We start from the raw sequence: 13,608 nt of genomic DNA on the forward strand, positions 1-13,608 counted from the left end.
TTCCTCTCCCTCTAGTACCTGATAATCTTCCTCTCTTTCCTGTATCGATCCCCTTCCTCTATACTGATCCATGCCTCTCGCTTAACCAACCAAATTTCACGCCCTTCCTTCAACCCAATTTCACGAACCCATTCATTCCCTCAACCCAATTTCTCGCCCAATTTCTTCCCTCAACCCAATTTCACAACCAATTCCTTCCTTCAACCCAATTTCACGAACCCATTCATTCCCTCAACCCAATTTCTCGCCCAATTTCTTCCCTCAACCCAATTTCACAACCAATTCCTTCCTTCAATCCAATTTCACTACCCATTCCTTCATTTAACCCAATTTCACGATCCATCACTTCCCTCCAACCAATTTCACGACCCATTCCTTCCCTTAACCCAATTTCACGCTCCAATTCTGTCCTCAACCTGATTTAACAACCAATTCCTTCCTTCAACCCAATTTCACGAACCCATTCATTCCCTCAACCCAATTTCAGTACCTAATCCTTCCTTCAACCCAGTTTCGCGATCCCTCCCTCCTCTCCTCTTCATTGCACACCACAGAGATCACACACACACACACTCATGTGCTTGCATCCTGATCCAGCATCTTGAGAATGGCGGTAAAAGACCCTGGGAGAATGTGCTGAAACATTAATGGGCGGTGGGCCAAGAGAAGAATCAGTTCATCTTGCTCGTTCCTAACTCGAGAATTGTCAGACGCCCTGTAACATGTGATATTTTGGTTCCCTGTTGTTTATGAACGAAAATATTAGGATAAAACAGACAGACAGACAGACACACACACCACTTACCGAGTTAGAATCAGTAGTTTAGTTTTCACTGTCAATCAGATTATGTAGCAACATTTAATCAAGTCAGCTTTTGTTAGCAATTAAAAAAAAAAGTATGTTTATAATCAAAGTGTCGGTGTCATAGTCATTGACATTAATATAGCTTAACCTTTTGTTTTGATCTATTTTACTCGCATCTTCAACCACTTAATTTTAAAGTTATATTATATACAGTATAGTCTAATAACACATTGTGACACGAACCTACCCCGTCCCCTCCCAGTCACTGTGTATCTGTATTTTTCTTGATAAATGAACTGCATCCATTTCGATATCAAAAATACCATTACATTTACTATTGTCCTATCATTGTTTAAATACCATAACCTAAACTAAAACCCTTCATCACGACTCTAAATCCAAGGACTTGTTAACTAAAGTACTTGAACACAATAGTTTTACTTCATTCCGCTTCAGTTAATGTAGAAAAAACAGCACTGATGAAGGAACAGTAATGAGGCCTGAATATGGTAACAATTCACGACCATGACCCATTGGGTTTTCCCTCCACGAAGAAAGAAAGTTCTAAGTATATCCTTACACTAAATTCCAATTATGAGACTAGCACTTGTCTTGAAGGAGGAGGATGAATTGGTGTGTGTGTGTGTGTGTGTGTGTGTGTGTGTGTGTGTGTGTGTGTGTGTGTGAGTGTGTGTGTGAGAGTGTGTGTGTGTGAAGGTGTGTGTGTGTGTGTGTGAGTGTATGTGTGAGAGTGTGTGAGTGTGTGTGTGAGAGTGTGTGTGTGGGGTGTGTGTGTGTGTGTGTGTGTGTGTGTGTGTGTGTGTGTGTGTGTGTGTGTGTGTGTGTGTGTGTGTGTGTGTGTGTGTGTGTGTGTATGTGTGAAAGTGTGTGTGGTGTGTGTGTGTGTGTGTGTGAGTGTATGTGTGAAGGGGGTGTGTGTGTGAGTGTGTGTGAGAATGTGTGTGTGTGTGTGTGTGTGTGTGTGTGAGTGCTGGTGTGTGTGTGAGTGTGTGTGTGTGTGTGTGTGTGTGCGTGTGTGTGAGTGTGAGTGTATGTGTGAGAGAGTGTGTGTGTGTGTGTGTGTGTGTGTGTGTGAGAGTGTGTGTGTATGAGTGTGTGTGTGTGTAGGTGTGTGTGTGTGTGTGTGTGTGTGTGTGTGTGTGTGTGTGTGATTTTATGTGTGTGTGTGTGTGTGTGTGTGTGTGTGTGTGTGTGTGTGTTGTTGTTTGTTGAAGTATTGATCAACAGCGGACCCAGGGACAGCAGGTGCACACAAGTAGGTTGACCTTTATCAGCAGACACGCATGCACACATCTCTTCCGCCTACACACACACACAATCGAGAGCGACTCAGAGAATCAGTAACTTCGTTTTCACTGCCCCCCAAAAAAAATATATGTATATATATATATACTCTATATATATATATATATATATATATATATATATATATATATATATATATATATATATATATATATATATATATGTTAGCGGGAGAGAAAAGGAGAGAAGAGAAGACGGGAATGCTGCGTTTAGCAAAAGGGGTAAGATGCAGTTTCTTAGAACAAATTTTTAGGGGGGTCGTATGTATGTTTCTCAGCACATGAGGACAGTGCTGTCTTTTTTTAGGGGGGTCGATTGTAATATTCAGAAATTTCAGAGTAATTTCAAATGCCCCGCCATTAGCGATACTGAGCGTTCAAGGTCATCTGAGGGGAGAGAGCGCTTCCTGCTCACAGCGAGAGATGGTGGAACTAGGCCTATATGATATTAAATGTAATTCACCGAATTAATAATGATGCGATTCATGAAGTAAGGGACTATTATTGAATTTGAAATTATTATAGATCGTTTATCAGTCTGAATAATGTTACGGGTGTCCCAAGGAGTTATTAGTTAGGCGGAAAATATGTCACGTAGACCTAAGCTAACGCCTTGAGAGGAGACGCGACGCTGGCTAGGTCTCAGTCGCGGGAAGCATTCACACAGACAAGACGTCCCTGCGCGTCTGTCACAGAAATAGTCACGTGGCCTAGTCACCTGTGCTGCGCTATGGCAGTATAACAAGTAAGTCTCATTCAATCTCAGACAGGGTTTAGATAGGGCAGTGGTAAAGTTAACTAGAGCTAACAGTGAGTTCATTTCAGGGTTTCCGTCAGAAACCACTTGACTGGAGTTGACTGGAGTTGACCGGAGTTGACTGCGAGAGATTGACTGCCGTTTGAGACTGCCGTTGATGATTGAGGGTGGCGATTGTCGCCATTGGACCGATCAGAGTAGGCCTGTCACTGTTTAGCGGGGTACCAAAGGATCTCTTGAGGGAATCTAGCCGTCTGGGTGCCCAGCTGACGTCGGCTCACAACACCACATGTCCCGAGCCGCTTAGTGAAACCCTCTTGCTAACGGGAAGCTAAAGCTCCTCTCAACTGCACAAGGTCTGATTGGCTCACTCTCTTCCTGCCCATGGACGCACTGGGAGTACACTGAGGCTATCTGAGTATATTAATGGTCACACACTGAGACCGTGAGTCTAGGACTCTAGGAGATACCTAGAGGAACATTTTATCTTCCTTATTACGGGTGTAGTTAACACCATTCCTCAGACTGATATTATCTTGACGTGTGTAGTTTAATAGTCCTAAATAATTTTGATAGTATTGTTTTTGAATGTTTGTGCCATTAAGTGGAACCAGAGTGATGCTGTGATTTGATTCTTTTAATGCATCTAATTGTTCTTCATAATTCTGATCTCAGGTATAACCTTGTTCCCCAGAGTAGTGGTTAAGTTAGGTTAGGAAGTGTGCATCTGTTGGGGTGCTATTATTTTGTTGAAAGCCCTTAAGGCCTATTCATTGTAGAGTAGTTAATTTCTTATTTTTTAATACCATTTCCTAAGTGACTGATATTATTTTGTGAAAGCCCTTAAGGCCTGTTTCATGTGTGCAAGCAACATTTCTTAATACTTCAAATTTATTGTTGCCTGTGTTTCTAATAATTTCTATATCATGTATAACTTTTATTCCCCAGAGTAGTGTTTTAAGTTTAAGTTAAGAGGTGCGCATATTGGTGTACCATTATTTGATTGTGTTTGTAGTGTTGGAGGGAATATAAGTGTCTAAATTTTACAGTGTGTCTCATTCATCCCAGTCACAGACGCTATCCTTCCACGGGTTACGGACAATTCATTTTATTTAGTAGATTTAAGTGTTCTTGTGCTGGTTCGGGATTTTTCTCAAAGGGGCGCTTCCACTGCCATTACCATCTATTAATTTTTAATAAACCCCAAGTCAAGTGAGAAATTAAAGTCCAGTAAATTCCGACCGGTTACATATATATAATCGTCTTGCATCCTTTCAACATCCTCTGAAATCTTTAGTCTTATCTCGCCCTCTCCTCTTGAGTACATCTTCAGCATCACAGCGATAATTATATAACAACATTTAATTTAATCGTCTATCCAGTGTATGGCCTGAATTAACATTAGTATTGTAGTTTAGTCATAGAAATATACCAATGAAACACTGAACATTAACGAGATATTGATGATAATTGTCTGGTGTAGAAACTGGCTATGTTTTCTGTGTTTAAAGACTTTACTCTTTGATTCACGTTAATACAGGAATAATCAAATTGGTCTTTGTTATTTAGTGATGAACCTAACCTAAGGATCGATATCTAAACACCTAAGAAAGTTAAACATATTATTACATTGATGGCAACGATCACTTAAACCCACAACTACACGGTCCGGTTAACAGTATCGGGTTACTCCAGGGAATCAAGTCATCGTATTCAAAGTATAACACATCGTCATTAAGGGAATATAAATTCACTGTACTCAAGGGGTTAAAAAGAACTCTTATATAATGGGCTAATTGAATGTTCTCATTAGGCTAACATCGTACTCAAGGTGTAAACATCGTACTCAACGAGTTATCATATTTAAGGGGCTAACATCGTATTTAAGAGATTAACATCGTATTCAAGAGGTTAACATCGTACTCAAGGGATTAACATCGTAATCAAGGGATTAACATCGTACTCACGGAACTAACATCGTAATCAAGAGGTTAACATCATACTCAGGGATTAACATCGCACTCAATGGGTTAACATCGTACTCAAGAGGTTAACTTCGTAATCAAAAGGTTAACATCGTAATCAAAAGGTTAACATCGTACTCAAGGGATTATCATCGTACTGAAGAGGTAAACATAGTATTCAAGGGGTTAATATCGTAATGAGTAAGTTAAGTTTAGAGCTTAACCGCAAACACTAATTACAGGTGAACATTGCATAATAAAACCATGGTTACTAGAACACTTAAAAAAATTAAAACGATAAATGATTACCCTGATTACCCTGATTACCCTGAAAATGAGAGCATACTGTATTTAGGATATTCATTTATGGACACCCTGTATATCAGAATATTTTTAAAGTTTCTCTAATGCCTGGATTATTGTATTGTAAAACCTAGTGCACGGTGCTTCATTATACCCTAGAAACTGAAGCAATACTCTGACCACAAAAGGCCGTAACAGTCTCTCTAAAGTAAACACTAAATTCTCCTCTCCATCAATTTTTCTTTTCAGTTTTCGTCATGTTTCCGTATCTCTCTAACACATTTTTTTTGTCCTTATCAATGTCCTGCTTATCTTCTTTATTTTATATCTATAATCTATTCCTCTTCTTCTTTCCAATTCTTCTTCCTTCTCTCTTAACTCCTCCTCTACCTCTCCAAGTCTTCAGCTTTCCCTTTCATTTCATTCCTCTTCCAATCCTCTTATTTCCCATTGAAAGTCTTCCTCTTCTGTTCAAACTCTCAGTCTTCCCCTCCAATTCCTCCTCTTTCCCTTTCCCTCTTAACTCCTCTTCCCCTCAAACTCTTTCTTTTCATTTCAAACTCTCTTCCTCTTCCACCCCTTCCTCTTCCCCCTCTCACACCCTTCTTCTTTTTGCACTCCCTTCCTCTTCCTCTTGTGCTCCCTCTCATCCGCGTCTACACCTTCATTCATTCTCATATTCAGGAATTCCCTTACCCCCTGACCTCATGAGTGACTAGATAAATATTTACCTTCACACACACACACACACACACACACACACACACACACACACACACACACACACACACACACACACACACACACACACACACACACACACACACACACACACACACACACACACACACACACACACACACACACACACACACACACACACACACACACACACACACACACACACACACACACACACACACACACACACACACACACACACACACACACACACACACACACACACACACACATCCAGCTATGATCCAATGATATGAGTTATTAGGGATGTCACCTACAGTAGGTTAGTGAGTTTTAAGGTAAATAAAGAGACCAGCAGGGTCGATCACAGAAGTTGCATATGTGGGGGGTCTACATCTAGTGCGGAAGGGGGGGGGGGCAGCGTCTTTCCGGCATTGGCGCTTGTCTGCCCCGTTATGCAGTCGGGCTAACTCGAAAGTATTGACACCTTCTCGTATGGTGTTCCCCCAAGCGTTACGGTGTGGAGTAATCGTCTCCCAGGTGAGGGGGTCGATTTGGCACCTTTTTAGGTTTGTCTTAGGACTATCCTTATACCTCTTCAGTTGCCCACCTGCATTACGTTTACTATTCGTTAGGTGACTGTAAAGTAGCTGCTTTGGCAGTCCACTGTCGTCCATAGCATGGCCAGTCCAGCGTAGTTGTTCGTGGATAATGGTAGCCTCGATGTTCCTACAGTTGGTGTCAGCAAGAATACTGGCATTTGTTCTCTTGTCTTCCCAGCGAACCCGGAGGATGGAACGTAGACTACGTTGGTGAAAGTTTTCAAGTGATGTGCCTCCTGTATGTGACTCATGTCCCACTGCTCAATATACGTGTAACTTTGTTGATAATTTCAACTTCCTACAGCTGAAGACACGGTTTCGGAGACTGCCAAAGGCTTGAGATAAACATCTGATCCGATGCTGAATCTCACCATCAATGTCTGCGGTGGTGGACAGGTGGGAGCCGAGATACCGAAAATGGGTAACATTAGTGAGCTGGCACTGGATGGGTGGTGGAGGTGTGGTTGAACCAGGGGCAGGCTGAAAGAGAATCCAAGTCTTACATACATTCACCTCAAGGACCAAGTGTGCATACGCATCTGCTTAGGTGTTCAGGATCTTCTGTAGGTCGCGTTCAGTGTGAGCAGTAAGAGTGAGGTCGTCTGCATACTCTAGTTCAGTAATGGAAGCTGCCGACACCTTTGTTCTTGCCTGGAGTCAACTTATGTTGAAAAGACCCTTCATCCCGTACTGGATGTCCACCCCTCCGGCTAAATTTGCGCTGGCACGAGTAAGGAAGGCAGCCAAGAAAATGGAAAAGGGACTTGGGGCCAGTACACACCCTTGTTTAACCACTGTTTGGATGGGGAAGAACTCAGACTGGGTGCCATTGTGCAGGACACTGCCGTTCATGCCATAGCGGAGTTGCCTCACAATGGCGATGAATTTTGGTGGGTAGCCAAAACGGCTGAGGGTACACCAGAGGGCTTTCCTGTTGGCCGTGTCGAAGGCCTTGGTTAGGTAGATGAAAGCCATGTACAGGTCACGAAGCTGTTTTCTGCACTTTTCCTGTATTTACATATAATAATGGTTGCCCCTCGTGTCACGAGGATGGCCAGCCCTAGGGCCACCTAGGCGTGAATTTATTTAAGGTGTAGAAGCTGTCACCAACACAACAACCACATCCTGAGTTAACGAGTTGCAAGACCCAGTGTCAAGGAATAATCCGAGAAGACCGAACAACTCGCCAACTGCACTGGCTAACCATTACCCTGGAATACGATCTGCAAAACGATTAACATCCAGGTTCCCAATTACTGCTGGGTAGACAGAGGCAAATGGCGTAAAGAAACTTGCCCATAGTTTTACCCTGCCCGGGAATCGAACCCGGGTCCGCTCGCTTGCGAGGCAAAAATGCTGACCATTACACCACAGGTCGCCACATAGACATACACATACTCACAAAAGATTGACATTTGTACAAAATAGTACACACAAACTCATACATACATACATACCATCATCTCCCAAATGGTTAGGTCACAGCACTATGTAGGTCAGGGTGATTCTCTGTGCTGTTAACCTACATTCACCCTTTATAATCGCATGTTATTCTGGGGATTAACTCTCAGGTAACATGAAGTCTTTTCGGCACACCTGAATGTTAACCCATCTAACATTTTTCACTTGATGATTAACCACCTAAATGCTACCGGGGGATAGTTTAAGTTCGGTTGAATTAAGATTGGTTAGGTTAGGCTAGGTTAAGGTTGGTTACGTTAGGTCTGGTTAATTTAGGTTAGATTTAGTTAGGTTAGGTTAAGTTAGGTTAAGTTAAGTTAGGTTTAATTAGGTAGGTTAGGATAAGTTAAGCTAGCGTTAGTGTAGGTTAGGATAGGTTAGGCCTACGTTAAGTTAGGATAGGCTTACGTTAAGTTAGGTTAGGATAGGTAAAAATAGGTTAGGCCTACGTTAAGTTAGGTTAGGCTTACGTTAAATTAGGTTAGGCTTACGTTAGTGTAGTTAAATCTTCATATTCATTAAACTTGGGGATCTATTCTTCAGGTCAAATAAAGTAGTGTGTTTAATGTTCAGGCTATCCTTATATTATATTGAGGTAAAATAACACAACACGTAATAATAAAAATTGGAAAGCTATAGACATTAACTGATATCGCGAGGGATTTTTCGCTTTTTCTCTCACATTGTAATTTTTATATTATAGATAAGAGGCTGAGCGCAACATGCTTCATTTTATTAGTAATTTTCAAGTGTTATAAGACAGTGAAGGTGTTATAGTTGCCGCCCAAGATTATGACTTATGGTTGAGAAAGATCATCGGATCACTTAAAGAGTAGACATCCTAGTTTGTTTTGCCTTAATATTAAACACCCCAGCTTATTTTATCAGAAGATTAACCCTCTTGTTAATGTTAGGGTGGTTAATTTTATAAGGTGAAATAAGATGAGGTGTCTAATCCTCGGGTGATTCGCAATAAGTAATGGTAAAAAGGGCGTAACGAACAGCCATATCCGTAAGAACTAATTTTACTCCTCATGTGTTGTTCTCGACAAATTGGAGTGTTTACCTATCTCACGCCTAAATCTAAATTTGTCTAATTTAAAACCATTGCTACGAGTTTGTTCCTGGTTGGATGATTTAAGTACCTTTGTTGTATCACCATTGTTTAACCCTGACTTTCATTTATACACATAGATCATATCGCCCGTCACTCTATGTCTCTCGAGGGAGTGTAAATTAAGATGCTTTAATCTGTCTCTATACTCAAGGTTCCTAATGCCCGGGATTAGTCTGGTCATGGTCTGAATGCTTTCTAAGGATTCGATATCCATTTTGTAGTATGGTGACCAAAACTGAACTTCATAATCCAAGTGATGTCTCACAAACACAAGATATAGTTTTAGGATAACCTCGCTAGTCTTGTACCTGACACTCCTTTGTATGAACCCAAGTACTTTGTTAGCCTTGTTTCGATCAAACAAGTACTGTTGTCTTGGTTTAAGATTCCTTACTTAGCAGAACCATAAATCTTTCTTACAGTCGGATTTCTCTATATCAACGTTGTTCATCTGATATCTGGTTTCTCTGTTTACATCTCCTGGAGGACCTAGACTAAGTACTTTACAGTCCACATTAAATTTCTTCTGCCATTTTCTAGACCATGCGAAAAAATTTAACTGTTTAGATCTTCCTGTAGTTTTGCCGAGTCCTCGTCAGATGTAATTACACGCCTTATTGAGAGAGAGAGAAAGAGGGAGAGAGAGAGAGAGAGAGAGAGAGAGAGAGAGAGAATTATGAGTTTTGGCGGCTTTAATATACACTGTATATCGGTCTTAACACTAAAATAATAGGCGAATCTTAGCACGAAGTGTGATTCTTGGTGCCTCTGTCACTATCAGAACTAACGCTATCTTCGGTTTTGAAGCGAGTGACTCAAACTAACGTGTAATTCTTAGCGCGCGAGCGAGCACATACAAAAAAACGCCCGTGCGCACTCAGTAACAATTTAATAGTCCTTCATTCATGGAATCTTCTGCTTCAGCGATTCCAGAAATTACAACTAGGCCAGCCTCCTCTCCCTTCCTTCCTTTCCTCCCTCCCTTCCTTCCCTTCCCTTCCCTTCTTTTCCTTTCTCCACCCTCCTTTCCCTCCCTCTTCTTTCTGTCATCCCTCACTCCCTCTTTACTCCCCCCCCTGTTCCCTACCTCGTCCCTCCCTCCCCCCTTATCCTTTCTCCCTAACCGCAACCTTGCTTTCCCTCTCTCCCGTTCCTCTAACCCCTCTCACCATTCCACTAACCCATTTCCTCTCTCCCTCTCTACCCCAGTTATGTGTCTCCCTTTCCCCCACCTCACCTCACCCCCACCCCAGCCAGCCAGCTTCACCATGATTCATTGCTCTTCTCCCTCTCTCCCGCACTCACTATTATATTTTCTCCTCCTTCCCGCCCTACTCATCTTCTTCTCCCCTTCCCCACTCATCTTCTTCTCCCCTTCTCTACCCTACTCCCTTTCTTCTCCATCTCCCCGCCCTACTCCTCTTTTCCTCCCCTCTGCCTCATCCTCCCATCTCCCTCCCCACTCCTCTCCTCTCTTCTCGCTCCACCCCTCTTCTTCCCTCCCCTTGCCCCCTCCTCTTCCTCCCCACTTCTCCCGTCACCCCTGACCCACTGTGCCTTTTCTCCCCCACCCTCCTTCTTCTCCCCTTCTCTACCCTACTCCTTTTCTTCTCCCCTCTCCCCACCCAACTCTTCTTCTCCCTCTCCTCTCCCCACCCAACTCTTCTTCTTCTCCCTCTCCCCTCTCTTCTTCTCCCTCTCCCCCCCACTCTTCTTCTCCCTCTCCCCACCCAACTCTTCTTCTCCCCGCCCCACTCTTCTTCTCCCCCCTGTCCCCCACCCTCTTCGTCTCCCTTCTCCCCTCCCAACTCTTCTTCTCCCCTCTCCCCGCCCACTCTTCTTCTCCTCTCCCTCTCCCCACCCCTCTTCGTCTCCCTTCTCCCTCCCACTCCTCTTCTCCTTTCCCAGCCCCACTCCTCTTCTACCCTCTCCTTGACCTACTATTACCTTTTTCTCACCTCTCACCATTATATTCTTCTTACTAGCTTAGCAGTGCCCCCCCTCCTTCCCTCACCTGATTACTCTCTCTCTCTTTACACCCCCCTCCCACTCTCCTTCCCTCACCTGATTACTCTCTCTCTCTTTACACCCCCCACTCTCCTTCCCTCACCTGATTACTCTCTCTCTCTTTACACCCCCCACCCCATCTTGTTTACATTAACTTTGCTAACTTATTCTCCTCCTCTTTCCATCTCCCTCTCTATCTGAACATTTTCTCATTTTCCTCATCCTCTTCATATCTTCCCTCTATTAACGTCCCTTCTTTCTCCTTCTACTATTCCTCCTCCTTTTCCCTTCATTCGCATTTCCTCCTCCATCTATTATATTCGTCCTTCCTTCATTAACATCCCCCTCTTACCCTTTCCCTCCTCTTTCTTCCCCCCTCCTCCCCTCCTTACCTTGCGTCTTATCTCAGATATAGCTGCCGTAATCAATATTTTTTATCATATCCCTATTAAAAGGATCACCTGAAGATTAGTCCCCAACTTACATCACCTGATGATTAAACACCCTCACGCTACCTTGGGGATTAGGTTAGGTTTAGGGTGATTAATCTTCAGGTGAAATAAGCTAGTGGGTGATATTCAAGTGCTAAATAAATGAACTACTTTATACAGTAACCCTTGTATTAATAATATGTCTCTCACGATCAGTATGACAACACTCTGTAGGGACGAGTGCTTACCGCCCTGTTCTCGATAAACAAAAAGGTATTGTTTACCTCCGGGAAACACGGTCAGGTTTCTTAAAATACCTGGATTACTTCTGAAGCCACTTCCCTGATAAGACGGGAATATAATAACGTCTGTGTATCTCAACGGAGCTAATCGTGTTTATGTCTCACAGTGCAGATAAATTCAACTTTTAGCTGCTCGTGTCTCTTTGTCTTCAAGGAAACACTCGGGCAATGTCTCACTGTTTAGCTACGCTCGGTTATAAATGTTCTTGCCTGTTCTTCTTGAGGATGACACTCTGAGTCATAAGTTCTTTTCTGTTAATCTTAAAGGAACCATTCAGGTATTGTTGTTACACTGTCTACATTTTCACTTTATAACTGTCCTTGTTTGTTCACCCTAAAAGAACCACTTAAAAAGAGTCACACTGTGTAGAACGTTTTAGTCAGAATTATTCTTGTCTGTTATTTGAAATGGAACCACCTAAGTGTCTACCGTCGTCCGCTTTCAACTTTCCTCCACCTTCACACACTGATTTAGGAAGGCTCTTCTCAGAAACTGTCTGGTAGCGAAGGGATGCTTGACTTGGGTTACTATTTATATACAAATCTGTTCTTCGATAAACACATTAACAAACACTTGAGACGCGTCGTCGTCACCACAAGTTTGGTTATGTGTGTGTGTGTGTGTGTGTGTGTGTGTGTGTGTGTGTGCCACTAGTAGAGGGTAGGCTTGTGTGTATATATCCCTCGAAGATGCTTGTGCGTGTGTACTACATTAAAGGACATGTGTGTGTCTGCACGCACCACCTGTGGATGGTCACCTGCACATGACCAGAGGAGGCCTTGTGTTCAACTTGACATGCTTGTGTATACAATTTGAAGTGTGTGTGTGTGTATCACTTGTAGAAGGCGTGTGAACCAGTTTTTGTGTATGGTGAGCGTGTGTGTACAGCTTGTTGCAGGACGAAAGGTATATTTGTGTGTGTACCACCTGTCGATGGCGTGCGTGTCGACTGAGAGGGCGTGGAGGGGGCTAGGGGGGTTTAAAGCGCTGGAAGGCGCGGCGGTGTGAGCAGAGCGACGGTCGCTGGCAGACTGTGGCAGGCTTTTCCTCCCAACAGCTGCTTCCTTCGACCTCTGCTCAACGCGCGCTCTTACACGCACACGCCTACAACCTCCCTCTCCCCGTACCCCACGCCCACACACATGCCATTCTTCAACTCAGACGCCCACGGACACACACACGCACAAGCCCACCTCACACGATCCCTTAGTCCAGACGACCACGGACGAACACTTCTTAACAATACCCACAATAAAGCACAAAATATCCGCGTCCTTGAGTTAAACATTTCAACAAGTTTTTGAACCTCCATATACTCAACCTGTTGCTGCGGGTTATTGGATTATAATTTGAGGATTGTTACCACTGTGAAGGTAGATAGAAAAATTAAACATTATTACCACTAACTGAAGTGATTTTCGGTATTTACTGATATCGATAATTATCGTTTTTATTTAGGTCACATAGATATAAAGTTTATATTAGATTTAGCATCCACAATTATGTTAAAACAGTTGTCTCTCTCCGTCCGTGTGTGTGTGTGTGTGTGTGTGTGTGTGTGTGTGTGTGTGTGCGCGCGCGCGCGCGCTTTACAGGAAGAACCTCGAGGGGAAAGAACGTCATAAGGGGCCTGGATAACCCGCCTAAGAGATGGTAAGAATGACTTCGATAATAATCACTGGCGTAATAATATTTACTCATGGAATAATTATTGTCACATTGGTATTATTTTCTGTGTGTGTGTGTGTGTGTGTGTGTGTGTGTGTGTGTGTGTGTGTGTGTGTCATCTACTGAATTATTGACTTGTGTTTCCTTTACCTCTTTTCTTTTA

The 13,608-nt window shown here is 43.0% G+C and overlaps 1 protein-coding gene across 2 annotated transcripts in view; it reads right to left on the reverse strand.

The window, feature by feature from the left end:
- Window positions 1–12,797, reverse strand: part of LOC121880268 — a 68,569-nt gene extending 55,772 nt beyond the window's left edge. The window contains exon 1 of one of the 2 annotated variants that reach the window (XM_042387423.1): window positions 12,705–12,797. The gene's annotated coding sequence lies outside the window, so the exon portion shown is untranslated. Of the gene's footprint in view, window positions 1–12,701 lie in introns of both variants that reach the window. The other variant, XM_042387425.1, reaches the window with a different exon arrangement.
- Between the last annotated feature and the right edge of the window lie 811 nt (window positions 12,798–13,608).

This window comes from Homarus americanus, unplaced genomic scaffold, assembly GCF_018991925.1.
Source record: "Homarus americanus isolate GMGI-L3 unplaced genomic scaffold, GMGI_Hamer_2.0 scaffold43718, whole genome shotgun sequence".
Taxonomy (NCBI): Eukaryota; Metazoa; Arthropoda; class Malacostraca; order Decapoda; family Nephropidae; genus Homarus; species Homarus americanus.